The sequence below is a fragment of the Corvus moneduloides genome, chromosome 1 (genome assembly GCF_009650955.1).
Source record: "Corvus moneduloides isolate bCorMon1 chromosome 1, bCorMon1.pri, whole genome shotgun sequence".
NCBI lineage: Eukaryota > Metazoa > Chordata > Aves > Passeriformes > Corvidae > Corvus > Corvus moneduloides.
In genome coordinates, this window is record NC_045476.1 from 70,944,639 (window position 1) to 70,958,167 (window position 13,529).

Genomic DNA, 13,529 nt, shown 5'->3' on the forward strand with positions numbered 1-13,529 from the left:
GGGTTCACACCATGGGTAGGACAACCCTACGCTGTGTGACAGCAGGGCACAACTGAACTCCTTAAATGTGCCCGAAGGGAGGGTGGTGACTGCAGCAGGAGCAGCAGGAAGGTGTGTCTGCAGGCTGGTACCTCTATGCGTGCCCTACAGGGAGGATACGCTGGTGGTGTGGAGGGTGAGGGCTGCACCTCCTGAGGGTGAAAGCAGCAGCCTCGCTCCACCTCTGTGGGAGCCCGAGAAGGGACCCTGCCCTTGGGAAGCAGGATCTGTCCCATACTCCTGCTGGATGTGCACATCCTCAGTGCTGATCTCAGTAAAGTCCTACATGGAAGCGTAAGAACTCTGCAGGAGCTTGAGGTTTTCTATATCTAGTATCCTGCATGTGTTAAATCTGTAGTACTTTAGCTGCGTAGTTAGAAAATACCAAGTAGAGACCTTACCCATGCAGCCAACATGGCAGAGAATCAGGGCATGCCTCGATGAGTTTTGGCTCAGGATGGGCTGCTCTGGAGCTCATCCTTTGCTTTGGCTGGAAGTTTGAGACATCCCTGCCCAGCCAGCATCGGGCAATCAGAGGCACTATCCACTTTGTACTTAGTGTTCCCTTCTTTTCCATAACTTTCAAAAAAGTGACTGAACAAGTGAACAGCTATCCTGGAAGTTCAGCCATTCAAAAAAAAATGAGGTTTTCTGCTGCGCGTGGTCACAGCACAAGGTCAATTCAATTTCTTGTTTATTTTTGCGTCCATGCAAATGTGGAATAGACCCAGACTCAGACAATCTAAAATGACTCATTGATCTACCAAGACAAGGCATATTTTATTTAATGGTTAAAGGTAAACATAGTATCTTGATGTTGTTCTTGCAGAGATTCAGAAATGAGTGATGACAGAACTTCTTGTTGCTGGGAATTTTTGTATTTGACTTTTATTTATGTACTTCAGCATAAAATGTCACTAATTATGAAGTCTATTCACTGTTAAGTTCTGTATTTACAAGGGTTTAAAAGTACCCAACAGAGTTCTGGCTTTGTGCAGATACTCCACACTGGTGTGGTGTTCCAGTGGCCCAGTGATGTACCCTTAATATGTATGAAACTCAACACTGGACTTTTGACCTCTGCAGTGCTCTCTGGGTATCTGGGGCTAGTTGTGAAATGGCAGGATTATTCAGGACAGTGGTTTCTTTTTGTTGTTGAAGTTGTTACTTGTGGGGAGCAAAGTTTGTAAATTTTAGAGATGAAATGTGACTGAATAATATTTGGCAGTCTTATCTGCTTTAAAATTTCCTCTTTCTTGAGCTGCTGGGTGAAGTCTGTCCAATAAAAATAATTTCCCTTAACTGCCCACTTCCATTTGCTCGTGAAAAGAAGAAATTTTTAAGTAAATGGGACTACACATAATGCTGCATTCATGAACTGATGTCAAAACCTCATGACTTAATGAGTGTATGAAGCCACAGACCAAACAAGTAATGTCTTTTTTGAAGCTGCCAGATCAAGGCCTTGGGGTTGGGGAATGAAGGGTATCAGTGCAGGTCAGACTGAAATAGCTTTTATTCAGCATTTTGAGTAAAATGAATAAACAGAATGGCTATGGTCAATCCAAAACTGAACACATGTTTGTATAAGGTTATTTACATTTTTTTCTTTCAGGATTAAGGTTTGTATAAGGTTATTTACATTTTTTTCTTTCAGGATTAAGCTCCATTTTTAAGGAATGCTGTTTTGAAATGAAAGGTTTTAAAAATCTTTCTTTTATTATGTTTTGGCACGTGTGAAATTAACTGGGGTTAGGTGTGGGGTGGTTTTTTTGTTTTTTTTTTTTTTTAATTAATATTTTAAAAATCTCATCCATTTGGTTTAAAGACGTTCAGTGAATTCAGCTGCCCTTGGGCAGGTTCAGCTCTGAACCTGCACCCTCACAGTGTCTTACAATGACCCTATTTCTGGTATCTGAATTTGGCCTTCTGGGTTTTATTTGTGTCTTCTTGTGGCAGTGGGATTCATTCCATGGAGTTGGCAACAGATAATGAAGATACTTTTTGCAGCAATGTCAGCCATCTTTTTTAAAAGCACTTAACTCTATTGACTTGTTTACCTTGGTTATTTATGACCTTCCAGCCATGTGCTGTCCATTATTTGTTTCCCTTTTTTCATACCAGCCATTGGACTCGCTTCCCTGCCCTCTCTGTTTCTCATTCCATTGCAAACCTGGAGGCGAGTCTCCCTTGTTACCCACTGAGCCCCTGCTCAGTCTGTGTTACACATGGCATACAGGGTGGCTAACTACAACTTGAAGTGACTTAACACAGGTCCATTACAGGACAGGTGAACACCACAACTGCTCAAGTATGGGGCATTCCAAGTACCCAGCCAGGGCAGGAATCAAAGCTCCCTGCTATGCTGTGCTTCACAAGCAACACTCACTGTTTCTCTCCCACTGGTTTGCTTTTATTTGATTTTGAAAATGAGAATATATTCAGTTTGTTGCTGTGTCAATATTAAGTATATATTTATTGTTTTTCAGACATACATACATATATAAATGCTATATATATATAATGTCAACGCATGGACATATGTACAGTAGATATTTTAAAGAGCTATTTATCAAGAAAAGTAAGTGTTATAAGTAAACAGAGTTTATATTTTATATATTATGTAGATAGCAAAAAACAAAAAAGTGGTTAAATTATACTAGGACTTTTGGGGGTGGGGTTGGAGAAATGGGCAAGGACTGGTTCTAGCATTTTAAACAGCCAAACTACTTTGTACGGAAGCTGCCTGCTGTGCCTCTCGGCTGCAATATCTGTTTGTTTCTTCTTTTGGAAGACGATGTGCATTGTTACTTTTACACTGCTTGGGGAATGTAGTTAGTTTATTCTCAGCCAACTGGTATGTGCTGCTTAAAACATGGTTTCCTGCTGTTCTGCATATTTGCATTGATGGAATAAAAGGATCTTAACTGGCAAATAAAGACGTAAAATGATGTGATCCCGGCTGTCTGTGGGTTTTTCCCTACACTTGTACTTGGGGAGGGGGGGGGGGGTGTGAGTGTAATTGCCATCACCTTTGCCTTGTTTCTGGCCTGTCTGTTAAGTTCAGCATATCAGAGTAAAATAGATGGGGTTTGTGCTTGGAGGTGGGGATTTTGACGGAGAGGAAGAACGAGGTTTAACACTCAGCTCTTGAAGGTTTTATGTTATGGCAAAGACTGAGCTAGTGCCTGTTGGAGGGGTGTGTCCTAAGGAAATAGCTCCTTTTGTTTTCAAAGGATGCAAGTAAGTCCAATGGCAAGCAAAACTGGGGCATTGGACATCCTCCCCCACTCCTGCTGCCTGGAGATCCTTTCTCCTAAATTTTCTCTTACTTCTGGATCCTTTCACTCCTTTTTTTCTCCAGCACAGCCTGAAAATCCTCCTCCTACCTCCCCACTGGTATTGTGGAATGTTTTTGCCTTCCCAGTCCTCAGCTGTCTCCAGTGACTTCCCCATGCCTACCCCCATCCTTGCTCCCATCTGCCAGGAGCTGTCTGCTTATCCGGTGCTCCTTTTCTCCCCTGTATGTGGGAGTATCTAAAGTCTCGTAAGATCTTGTTATTCCAGCCCCTCTGTTGCTGAATAAAACGTCACTTGGGTATGAAGCAGAAGAAATTCTGGGATCTGAGGGAAGATTTATTGCCTCTGTGACTGATGTGTAAAAAGGATAGAGCATTTCCTACATTGCCTTTTAGAGCAGAGCACACAGAAGGGTGTTGGATTCTACTTTTGTCAGTAGTGTTCCAATCCCAAGCACTATGAAAGTATGTAAATTTGAGGCACCAATCTCTGAAGGAATGGGAAATTATCATCACTTACAATGCATGCTCCCCTCAGATCACATAATCTTGTAAACTGTATATTTTTCATATATATAAAAATCTACAGAGTGGGTATATTTTATACAAAATTTACAGTGTGGTTTCATCACAGAAATGTAACATGTTAGCAACTTCTATTACTACTACTGCAATTAGCATACTGTAAAGATGTCCTGATGTTTATATACGCATAAAATACTCTTTATCAGTTTTAATACACATCATTTTCTTAGTCTGAAGATAAGAAAAGCACAAGGCAAGGAACCATCAGTGCCCAGGTCTTCAGGAATTATAGTTTAATGTTTGCCTTGCCCTCATGAGTAAATGTAGTATAACCTTGCTCGGGTTTCCAGATCACCGTCTCCAACCAATCAATTAGGCACTGAATTAGAATAGGGCCAAATTTCACGGTATATCCTTTCCCATCAACTTCAGAGTACAACAAGGCCTACTTGTCTTTCAAAGACTAAAACACAGAAATCTCTGCAAAACAGCACCTGGGGGAGCAATTACTGTGAAACAGTGTTGGAGATACAGTGGGGTTATTAATACAGCGTTCCAGCGCACAATATATAACTGTAAGGTAAGTGCAAGTGCAAGAGCAAGTCTAAACATTCCACACTAATGAGGCTGCACAAGTGCTAAGATAAACACTTCCAAAGCTGTGTCAGCACACTGAGACACTTAAGTGTAGATTTATGAGCCCAAGTAAAAGTTCTGCTTTTAAAACAAACTGCAAACATGTAGGGGAGGGGGAAAACCTCTTGCCATTTTCCCTAGTTTTTGAAGAACCAAGGCTTCCACAGTTTACCCTGGCTTGTCGTGCTGTTTTCTGGAGCCCCTATTGATTAGCAGCTATGCAGGAAAAACAATGGGTGGCTTGTAGCCATAAATATTAATCAGAAGAATGTTAAATGCTTTGCATTGTTCTCTTTGGGAATGAAGAGTTTGCTGGGGCAGGGGTTATTAAAACATGCTGCTGTGCCAAAGAGAAGACGCACTTAATGCCTTTGCTATTTATTCCTGTTGGGCAGTGGAAAGCCCATGTTTCAGAGCTGTCACAGGTGATGCCCAGAACAACAGGGCTTTACACCAGCATAGCTCCAATGGGGTGACACAGCATGGCTCTTCTGTGACTGGGCAGCCTTTCCTGGGTTGGAGGCTGGGAGAAGGCGCCTCTCTGCTCAGTCTGCTCATGCCCATGTGCCTGTGCTGGTTCACAGCTGCAGTCACCATGTTCAGCATGGAAGGAGGAAATTTCCATCAGGCATCCCTTTCCATCAGGCATCCCCAGCAGGCAGCCCTTGGAGTCACCAGAATTGTCACCTGCCCCACAGCACTGGCTTAGTCCAAGCTATAACTCATGTCCTGCACACATTGCCTTTTCTAATGTATTTTCCACTTGGGAATACTCCAGCTAGTGCATTTAGCATCACAAACCTTCGTGTGCACCACATCTTTGCTTTAAAATTAATCATTGCAGCTCCACAAACAGTTCCTGAGGGATGAGGTAGGGCTGCTGCCAAGCCCAGGGCACCACTCCTTCCTCTTGTCCCCAGCTGCCTGTTCCTGCTGTCCCTGAGTACAGGCACTGGGGAGAACGTGTGCGGCCACCTGGTTAACACAGTCATGGATTTAGCTGAACACTAACATTGTGAGGTTTTTACTAGGTTAGTTTTCAGGCAGAACAATTCCCTGGTCTGAGTCATGTCGACAGAAATTTATGCCAGATCACGCTAACAGCAGAATGTAAATAGAAACCAGGTGTGCTGACTGCCAGAAATGTGCTTTTTTCATCAGATCAAAGACTTGGTAGAGTAACTACAGAATAATAAACAGGACCAAAAGAAAAGCTAATAGAGGAAAAAAAATTTAAGTTCTGCATGTCCCTACAAAAGGATATACGTGTAAGCAAGTGTTTCTTCAGTGGCCCCCTCTCCCATACACGGAAGTGGTGTATATACAGATTCTAGAGAAACGTTTCACAGCCTGCTCCAATCTGTTTTAATAACTCTGCTTTTCACAGTTAATCACATCTTGCAGACTAAAGGCTTTTGCAGATTATCAGATCCCATCCAGGCAATGACAACAGCCTCTGAATGCAACCAGTGTTGTCACTTGTGCTAGTAAGTTTTACATGGTGTTTCAGCCAAACCTGGAAAAGCTGAGACCCAGTTTTCAGACTTTGAGAAGGCAGAGATAGTTGGAAATGGAAATGGTGCTTGACAAGCTTCTTTGTTTTCCCAATGCTATCCCTAAATTGCTAGATTTTATATTTTAGCACTCCTAGTCAGTGGTGATAGCTATGCACCTTATGGAAGTACCTGTGATGAAAAGATGCCTTCCATTACTAGCTGTGACAAGCTCTCCAGCTCAAGAAGGAAAGTAATCAGAATGTCAGAATCAGGATAAAAAGCAGATTTAGAAGAAACCAGAACATTCCTGGCTCTGATGATTGTCTATCCTGTTAATTGTTAGAAACATCCGAAGCATGATTTCTGTCTTAGATCTACTTATATTTGTCTAGATCCTTTCTGTGGCATTGTTAGGAAGTTAGCACACAGTAGACACGATTCCAACTAAGCAAACTGCTTGAAACCACTCTCTTTTTTGGTGATTATGAAATTAATAATTGGCATTCTGTGCCAATAGTCCTTAGTGGCAGAGGATGGGCCTCGGTGCTTCCTCTGCTGCTGTGGATGCAGCCGAGTGTTGAGGACTGATTGGCAGAATGGAAGGATGTTGGGATTACAAAACTTGTGTGTTAAGAAATGAGTCTGTGTCACAGTGTGAGGAAATGCAGGTATAAGCTGTGCCAAACTCTTTCAGCACAACATTTTTTGTTAAAATTGACTATTTTTCCATTCATTTTCTATGCCTTTTGCGTGCAGTTCCATGACAGGAGAAACAACTTTCTGGGAGATGTCCTTCCCTTCTGGCTACAGACCTTGATACCTGGAATTAATTCCTGTCTAGGCCTACTGCAGGACCAGGACCTCTGTGAAGAAGAAAGGACTAAGTCACTTGCTGAATTGACAAAGCTCCCAGCTATCCACCCACACTGGCAAACTTTGTCTGTACTGCTTCACATGTATGAAGTGTCTTCTAAACATTAACAAATCCCCTCAAAATGAGCTGTTGTGATTATTCCCATTTTGCAGCTGGCAAGGTGGAGGCAGAAGTGAAGTTGGTGAGATCACTCTCTAATGAATTTCTCTTTTCTCTGAATATCCTACTTGGATTATTAGGTTTGCTCTGTCCCAGTGTCTGAACCTATCACTCAAAATGTCACTTTCAGAGGGCCTTCCAAATGTCTAAGATGATAGAAATGTCCCATTCCAGACCAGGTTGAAGCTCAGGTCTTTATGGAATTCCAGATCACTCAGAAATACTCTTACAAAGAGCAATATTTTTTTATCCCTATTTTTAAGGCAGATTTTGGTAGGATTTTCCTCCTTTTATGGACGAAGTGGTGAGAACTATTTAGCTTTATAAAATGATTTTTATATTTTTTATTGTGAGGATGGTGAGACACTGGCACAGGCTGCCCAGAGAAGTTGTGGATGCCGCATCCCTGTCACTATTCAAGGCTAGGCTGGATGGGGCATGGAGCAACCTAGTCTAGTGTAAGGTGCCCCTGCCCATGGCAAGGTGGCTGGAATGAGATGATTTTTAAGGTCCCTTCCAACCCAAGCCATTCTATGATTCTATGATTTTAAAACTGTAGTGCTGGAAGATTTGAAATTACAATTCATATTTCTGTTTGTAACAGGATGCCATTGGCTTTACAAAGAGGGTACATACCATTACCTTCACCTTGTCTTTTGAAAATTAGAGATGAATGGCAACCCACACTGCTCAAGGCCGTGAAGAACAAGTCTATGACAGCCACTTCCACATCCTGCTGCTTTAATTTCTAGTTCCCTTTAAATAGTTCTCAAACCTAATATAATTCCCATTCATTATAATTAATATAATTAGTCATATATAATTAATGCCTAATATGCAGTTGTGGTTTGTGAATACCAAATAAGCTAAGGTTGGCTGCACAGTCTGTATTCAAATTCATCTGTTTAGAACAGTGCTAGCACCACCAAAGCCAATACCAACAGCTTCGCAGCTATGTGAATGCATGTTGTGCAGTTCCATCTATGGAGGGGAAGGTGAGACTGCACTCTCCATGCGTTGATTTTAAAACCAAGCTGACAAAATTAGCAGCATGTGCTGACCAGAAAATCATTAGGTAGCGCAAAGCTGCACTTCCTGTTGCGTGTTTTGAGAAAGGATGTTTGACGAGTGTATCTGCCTGCACCCTGTGGCTCACAGTGCTCAGCTTGACAAAGATTTCTGGCCCCAAATCCTTCAGAGAACATTGCTTTCAGTTCCCAACAGCAAGTTCTCAATGGTAATGGCTGCAAATCATTGCAAATGGCTGCAAATCATTGTAGAGGCAGATGATAATCATCCTGGTGTAATTTGGAAATTGTCCTATGATTTTAACAACTTCACATTAAAGCAGGACATTGACAGTACCTCTAAACCCCACAGGAATGCAAATGTAGAAGGCTGACAGAAAATCACCATCAGGAGAGAGGTGGAGGCTACTTTGTCCTGTTGCAAAATAAACGCCAGTTCACCATTCCGGCTTTACCGCTTGTCTTCATAGACTAAAACAAGCCTGCAAAGCATGGTTGATATGATTTCGAGTCATTAATTAGTTGCAGCTCAATCCTTTGTGAATGCACTAGAAAAGCCCTCTGAGCTTCACTGAAATCAAAAGCCTGCTTGTGCACAGGGCTCCCCTCCCCCTGGGCAGGCAGGCTTTCTGAAAGAGAGCGATTAAGTGATAAATTATTCTTTGGAGGTACAAGTGCTGTGTCTGCTGGGTTGCTTTGGTTGGATCCTTACATCAGTGGTCCCAGTGAGGCCACTGGGTTGGGCTCCTGCCTTTGAGCCTAGGCAGCAGGGTGGAGCTATGAACTTGTTTCCGTGGCCAAACCTGCCGGCAGCTACTTGAGTGCTGTTCTCAGCTCTGGTTCTGGCCGAGGAGGGTAGAAATGGGGTGCAAAGCTTGATCATAAAATAGTTTGGGTTGGAAGGGACCTGTAAAGCTCATCTAGACCAATTCTCCTGCAATGAGCGCGGATATCTTCGACTAGATCAGGTAATTCAGCCCCCCATCCAACCTGACAATCAGTGTTTTTAGGGATGGAGCATCCACCACCCTGTAATCAGGTATACTTGGTTGAGTGAGGAAAACAGAATCTAAATGTCATATTCAGCTTGTGACCTTGAAATGGCTTCTGGACACATTTGTGGCTCTGCTACAAAGAGAAATACTGCAAAGACTGAAACCCATTCCTAATTCCTACTTGGTTTTGCATTTTGTCACAGATACCTGCATATTTTTGCCTCACCTCTAACCATATATAGCGATCATAATAACTATACCTCATCCAAATACCAGAACTCGATTGGGCTCCTCAAGACATCTTATTTAATTTTCCCACTGTCCCTAAACTGACCAACCTTTGTCTCATTGTCACCTCATTGTCCTTTCTCAATTAAAGAGTAAGAAATGCAAGACAATATTATTTGGAACTGTTTATTAGTTACTGTGTAGTGCCCCAAACGTGCCATGCTCAGTGACAGCACAAAGCGTGTGTTTGGTGCTATTTAAAAACTTGCAAGCCTTTTTCAGGCAAAAATGTCAATCTTAACACAACTACTAATTGGGTTGGTAGAAGAATAATTAGGGCAGGCACAGCTGAGGTTACACAACAAATCAAAGTTATGACTAGAACTCAGAAGACATTATCCTAAAATATCACTAACATAATCTTAAAAAAGCCCCTTTACATTTGGAGCAAGCAACTGCAGTTGGTTATTTCCTTCATAACTGTCTCGCAGTTTCTGTGTATCTTTGCAGACAAAACCATGACACCTCTGAAGAACACTCTTTCTTTAGCAGGATGAGAAAACAGAGAAGTAGGACACATTTGAACTCAGATTTCCAAGTTCAGCCGCTCCTCTTGCTATTTTCAGCCCCGTAAGCCTTTTCCTTGCTGTCATTTGGAGATGTGTGTTAATGATTACAGGGACAGTGTTTGGTCTGCTTGGAGACAAACCTGCCTGTTGTGCTGCCATGCTAAAATGAAAGGCTGAATTCCCCTTTGATGCCAAACAGCTTTATAATTTTTTTTTACCTCAGAGTGTTACATTTTTTCCATCTGACTTCAACAATGAATTGTTGTGAACATTAATAGCGCCAATATTTGCATTTTTCTCTCAGGTAGAATGTAAACAGCACAGTGATGCTGTTTTGGCCAGGAAATGGGGCCAAGCTTTTCCAGGTCTGCCAGTCTTCATAATGAAAAGGTTATGTGAATGTATAAGTAAATTGTCCTTTCCATTAACACAGCCCTACTCTCCATCTGGAAATATTCATGCTTCTGAAAAAACAGGAGATGATTTCTTAGAAAAGCTGAAATGACCAAACTTGTAACTCCTTTCCTGAACATCAATCATTTCCTATTACAACAGGAACAAGGGATGGTGCATTAGCAAGCTGAAAGTACACACTGAATTTGATACGCTGTGAAGATATTACCAGACAAGTATCTTTTTTTAAAGAAAGTATATCTTCCATCAGTTTAGAGCAAATGAAACCCACAGGAAAACTCCACTTATTTTTCGTATGTTACATCCTTGTGTCATAATGCCATGCAAATATGGACCTCCACACTGCATAAAATTGACATTCCATTGCTTTGCATTTTCCACTTTTTTTGATAAATTCACATAATGAGGTGTGCTTCTGATCTGTAGTTCTGATCTGTAATTCCAGTGACAGGTCAGTCACACAGCACAGGCTGAAATGACTTTCCAAGAGCAGCACATCATTCATAGAAAATTAGTGAAGCTTTAACAGCAAAAGCATTGCTTTTCATGAAGAAACATGGACACGATGCAGTCCATATTTTGCAATAAAATACATTAACAATGCCTGTTTGGCTTCCTTCTCATGTGACCTTGTATGTCAGTGAGTAATTCACTTGAGCAATATAAAGATATCACTACAAAATGCAAGCACAGTAATACAGTCACAGATAAAAACAAGAGATGCAGGATGCTAGCAGGGTACTAATTAGTTTGGCTCTGCTATCTCAGATAATTCCAAGCCAATTCCAAACCTGTTTCCCTTTTATCTTTCATGTGTGCTACCTTTTCTGATGTCATTGCAGTTTAAGAGAATTCAGTGCTTAGGTTATCATGGTTTGGATACATGCCTAGTTATGTATTATTGATTAATGATGTATTAATCAATTTTATTATAAGCACAGTCCTCCACTTGGCTGATTGACACTAGCAGATATAAATGATTAAATTCTGCTTTCATTTACAGTGGCAAGAAAGAGATTCTGTCAATAGGAATGAAGATACTTTATGTCCCTAGACAAGGGAAAATAGGGTCGTTATTTGGTTTATGAAAATATAAAATGTTTTAAATTAAATATTTAAGTCATGAGTCACTTGTGTGCTTTACAACACTGAGTTACAGCATATAGAGCCACTTGGCAAGTGCAGGTGGATGTAGAAGGGCAGGTAAAAGATAAAAAGGCTGTTAGAGTAAGAAAGTCCAACCCAAAAAATAGGTTAGTCAGCTTTGGTTTGCTGTGGATGTGTCACCATATAATAATTGTTCTAGTCATTAGCAGTTCATGCTTAACCTATGCTTTTAATTTCATTTGTGTTTTGAAAAATCTCAAATTAAATTCTTTAATTTATTTCCAACTGACCTAAATATTTATGTAATATTTGCAACTGATCTCACTATAACCGATGATGTTAGAAACAGGCACCATTAAGAAAATCTCTGTGCATAAGAAGCTTTCTATATAGGGGATTTTAAAACTTTACTAGGGGAAGAACATTAATTTTATTGTCTTTCAGGACAGGTATTGATTTTATGCTACACTTTTATGCAGCTAAATCTTTCAGAACCTAATTTTGTTTAGGATTTTTTAGCAATGGCGTAACATTCTGTTAATATTCTGTATCTCCTGCACTGTAAATTAGTGCTAAAATAATTGTGTGAGCTTCATGCTTTTTCAGAGCACCACTATAGCTATGTAATACATCCTGACAAGGCCAGAAATGAATGATTGAAAATTACAGAGATTTAATTTGCAGTAGCTGTTTCCTGCGTTATCGATAACCGTGGTTAGCTCCCAACACCACCGCACAGCTCTCATCCCGAGACAAGTGCCATCTATCGAGAAAAGATGTATTTGAGTTGAGGAAGCCCCAAACGACTAAAACTGGAACCAGTCTGCCACCTGCTGCTGAGTAGAATTATTTCAAGGTTTGCTAGGACTTGCACTGACCCAAAAAACACCACTGCTGTGTGAGCTGGGTTTGACAAAAGCCTTGCCCATTCTTCAAGAGTGTGCTTTCTCCTTGGCTTCAAAAGTGTGGGGCAAGATTAAAATAATGGGACTTTCTGTGCATTTGAAAATAGGCCCCATAACCAAAGCAGCTGCCTTGTCTTCTCTCCTTGGCACTGGGGAGGCCACAGCTCGAGTGCTGTGCCCAGTTCTGGGACCCTCAATTCAAGAATAATGCTGAGGTGCTGGAGCAGGTCCAGAGAAGGGCAACGAAGCTGGGGAAGGGTCTGGAGCACAAGTCCTGTGAGGAGTGGCTGAGGGAGCTGGGGGTGTTCAGCCTGGAGAAAAGGAGGCTCAGGAGGGACATTATTGCTCTCTGCAGCTGCCTGAAAGGAGGGTGAAGCCAGGTGGGGGTCAGCTTCCTCTCCGGAGTTTCAGGTTGGACATAAGGAAGAATTTCTTCAAAGAAAGGGTGTCTAAACATTGGAATGGGCTGCCCAGAAAGTGGTGGAGTCACTGTCCCTGGAGGTGTTTAAGGAAGAAGTGGATGTGGCACTCTGGTCTACTTGACAAGGTGGTATTTGGTCAAAGGTTGGACTCGATTATCTCAAAGGTCTTTTCCAACCTAATTGACTCTGTGATTCTGGTACTTCAAAACCTTGCTGCAGCTAGCTCAGGCACTCGATGGCCTCGGTCAAGTTTCTGCTCCTGAGAAGGGGCCACGAGCTGAAAACTCTGCTCCTGCTGCAAGCAGCTGTCTGGTCCTTGCAATCGCACAGCGAGGGGCTGGCAAGATCTCAAACATAAGCATCACCAACAACTACAGAAGAACCCTAGCCCCGAATCAAAATCACACTACTAGTTTGACGCCCCAAGGTTTCAGCAGCACAGGTTGGTTTTCGAGGCTTTCGGCAGCGATATGTAGGTCCTTTATCTGTTTTGAGGGGCGGGATAATTATCATCCCGTACTTTGATCCCATGCACCCCAGTAAACCTTGGTTTTGCGAAATGCACTTTGCTTCCCAGAGGTCTCTCTAACTAACGCGTCCCTAGGAGTCACCGCGGATGGGGTAGAAGCACCGAGCACACGCGTTACAGCCAACAACGCGGTGCAGCCCTCAGCGCACCCCGCGCCATGCGGGCAGCCGGCTCTAAGGGACGGATGCCCTCTGAGGGCAGAGGATTGAGCTGGGGGGTGACGGGGAGCACAGGTCGGGTGCGTGAGGAGCCCCGTGAACCCGAGAGGCTGCGAGACGCCCGCCGGACAGCCCACGGCCCCCGA